The sequence below is a fragment of the Zea mays genome, chromosome 9 (assembly GCF_902167145.1).
Source record: "Zea mays cultivar B73 chromosome 9, Zm-B73-REFERENCE-NAM-5.0, whole genome shotgun sequence".
In the NCBI taxonomy this organism is placed as follows: Eukaryota; Viridiplantae; Streptophyta; class Magnoliopsida; order Poales; family Poaceae; genus Zea; species Zea mays.
The window spans coordinates 87,946,525-87,950,201 of NC_050104.1; the positions used below are offsets into that span (position 1 = coordinate 87,946,525).

The 3,677-nt window shown below is 40.5% G+C and overlaps 1 pseudogene; it reads right to left on the bottom strand.

The window, feature by feature from the left end:
* Positions 1-391: 391 nt before the first annotated feature.
* Positions 392-3,437, bottom strand: LOC109942559 (choline-phosphate cytidylyltransferase 1-like; annotated as a pseudogene).
* Positions 3,438-3,677: the final 240 nt, after the last annotated feature.

Below are 3,677 nucleotides of genomic sequence, written 5' to 3' on the forward strand. Positions count from 1 at the left end.
TCCAACCTTCATACATCCATCGACGATCCTCCTCCATGAGGTAACTGGATTACGTTTACTTGATTATTTAAGTAAATCACCCCTATATCTACATAAAAGAATAAGTAAATTACGTAGTTCAACTAATAAACTATCACTAAGTAAACTAAAATAACCTATAAACTACCACTAAGTAAACTAATAAACTACCACTAAGTAAACTACCACTAACATATAATATATACGAAATAACATATAATATATACGAAATAACATTGCCACGAGTGTCAAATTATATAAATTAACCTTATTTCTGAGGGCATAATAAAAACCCTCGGAAATTAAAAGTTTAAATTATCTAAAACACCACTAAGTAAATTAAAACAAATTAAATTTATTACATAATCAAATTTCAGCCGTCGGACATAACAAGCTAAACAATATTAAACATACAAAAATTTTAATACTGAAAAAAGACAACTACAAAATAATATATACATTAACAAAATTAAAAATACTCACTTAGGCTTGGCGGCGGGACGGTGGTCGACGTGGGTGGGCCGGGGGATGAGTCGGGGCAGCCGGCGTCGGGACGCTTGCCGGGGCGGCGGCGGCGGCGGGCACGGGCGGCGTCGGTGGCGGTGGACACGCGCGGGCGGCGTTGGCGTCGGCGGCGGTAGGCACGGGCGGCGTCGGCGTCAGCGGCGTCGGCGGCGGCGGGCACGGGCAGCGGCGAGCACGGGCGGCTGCAGCGGCGATGGCAGAGAGCAGCGCGGCAGAGAGAAGAAACACGAAAATGAAACGGCGCGCGGGTCCTGCGGGCGTTAAAAAACCTTATGTTCGACGGCTACCAGCTCAGCGTCGGACATAAGCTTACGTTCGACGGCTGCAAGAGAAGCCGTCGGACATAAGTATTACTAGGTAGGTGCACGTGCGTTGCAACGATATACAAAATATTCGATAAAATGGGAGTGTCCTTGTGTTTGTCTGTCTTTGTGTTCAATAGTACACTTGAAGAAGGCGAGAAGCATGAAAAAAGCGAGTGAGACATGCAAGCGCACGGTACAAGTAGCATACAGTGTGAAAAGAGAATGAAACATTTTAACGGTCGCGGGAGTAAAAAATAGTATAAAACATAGATACAAAACAACAAACATTATTATAATATGCAAAATTCATATGGCAAACCAATCATTAATTTTAGTGTGCTGTTAATTTTGGGTTCCTAGAGCTAACAGAGTTCATTTGAATAGAAGACGGTCTACCCATGGCCATCCAGTTTTCCTGCCTGACAGTCACAATCATTGCTGCATGCTAATGAATTCATCTCCCTATGCATCATCTCTGACCAACAGGAACTAAATTTGATGTTAACTATCGCATCAACATTCACCATTATATTGTTGTTTAACACGCAACATAGATTCTATTCACCATAGGGTTAGAGAGAAAACCGACATTAGGCTAAAAAAATCCACAGTTACATCGTCACTCATGTCTCATCCCCAAGATGGTGAGCCTCATCCTAAATTCATCACTTGCCCCAAAAACCAATGGCCACCACACCTTATGTCGCTTCCGAATCAAAGCCCGGGTGGTGGTCGGCTGCATTGCGTTGTGGAGATTGGCAGTGTGCATCGGCACAACCTTAATTTCTTCGGACGCCATTTTAGGACCATCTGCACACTGCTACAGGAGGCAACAGAGACATAAAAAAGGTGAGCGACGGTGGATTTGGCTGAATTGAATCCATCCGATTTCAACAGAGATAGCATTGAAATGTCCATGATATGCAGCAGAGTGAATTAGAATGAACACTATAGCTGCAGAGAGAAAACAAAAGGATACTGGAATTTGGGGGTGAAATAATAAGCCATGGTATGTAGCAGCAGTGCAGCTTGTACCGAAACACTATAGTGACTAATAGTTGTATCTATGCATTTTGCAATCTGTATAATTACCGCTACATTAGGAAGGCGTCTGAGGCGGAAGTTTTTTTATTCTTCCAATTACTCCATCATGGGAAATATAGAATGCATCACTGAGAACATTAGTACGCCGCAATATTTCCAAATGAAAAATGTGATATTTTTCATATAACAAAATGAATATCACAGAAAATGGTGAAAGTTGTGTGGTCTATCTTGTCTAGCTCAGGGGTTGAACGGGTCAACAATTCCACGCTGTGTGGTTACTGGAATTTGTGTCTGTTTATTGTTCATTCGATGTGGATGAATGTCCCCACCACAAAGCTAGCTGTTCAAGACATCGAGAAAATAGTTGTTCAAGTCATCGAAAAATCAAACAAAGGTAGTAAGGTCAATCTCACTTGAGAGTTAGGTGACACAAGAGCAGAATAAATAAAGAGGTGTTGAAAAGGTATAGCAGAGTCAACAACTATAATGTACACACCATAAGTTAAATGAAGCTTAGAGGCATTTAAACATTTTTTGGAAGAGTTCTACAGCAAGAGCAACAAATCCAATCATCAAAATATGGCACAAACTTGTGTATCGATGTACAAACAAAATGTTGCCATATCCTATATCGATTTTAGTTTTTTACTTTAAGTCACCAGCAGTACATTTATTAGTTATTTGGGTAATTATCAAGGTCAATGTATCTCATTTTGCACAGCAAAGTTAAAACAAAAGGAGAGTGCAGAAGAACTTCAATTGACACCTTGTTGCAAACGATTCCTTCATCCATAGTACAAAACTGCTTGTATACAAAGATTACCAATGGTATAGTGTAGTATAATATCTATATCAAAATAATTGCAAAGAAACTTGATCACCTTCTCTTGTTGCTCCTTCACCTTCTCCCTTAGCTTGCTAATCCCCATGTTGACCATCAATTGATTCTCCTGATGAAAATACAACAAAATGACACGATTGAGAGGCTATTCTCATTGTCCTGTCTTTGGGAGAAATTATTGTGGACGAAATATCACCTTAACATAGCTGATGCCAAGGTCTTTATGATTGTACCCCCAAGTCAGATTGCACATAATGTATTGGTTGTAGTCCTTCAAGATCGTAGTGATGATGTCCGATGTCGAGATGCCCTTTGTGCGCTTTGGTTCAGAGGTCCTAACTAACTCGTAGACATCATTGGCAGGTCCAATCGTGTCAGCATTTCTGAAACAGTCAGATTGTGTTAGATACCTCTGCTTTGATCATTTGCCCAAACTTGTTGAATCACCCATGGAGCTAAAATAGTCAGAGAGGATCTCCATCAGCTCCTATGGCGGTGGCGCGACTGAAACCCTGAAAAATGGGGAGGTGTAAGCTTACTTGCAATGCTGAAGCGATTCATAGTGCTCGTCTACGGTCATGGCGATCTTCCCTTGTACATGTGGGTGATCTCATCACTGTAGCGACCTCCAGCAAGTATTTGTTGGGAAATCTCCCAACATAAATGTAGCAGAATGTAAGTTCAAAAACTGATACTACCATAATATACATATGAACTTTCGACCTTCTCATCATCACTTGAGAGTTAGCTGCCAAAGAATATAAAGCATAGAATATAATTGTTAATAATAAAGACTAAACAATGAACGATCATGCTTACAGAAATTTATTCCATGAGATTCTATGTCGTTAACAAACAATTCAGTTTTAATAGAAATACTGTGGGTCTAGTTTGTTAGAACCTCCTTGTAGACGATGTTCTTGGTATATGTCCCACAATCT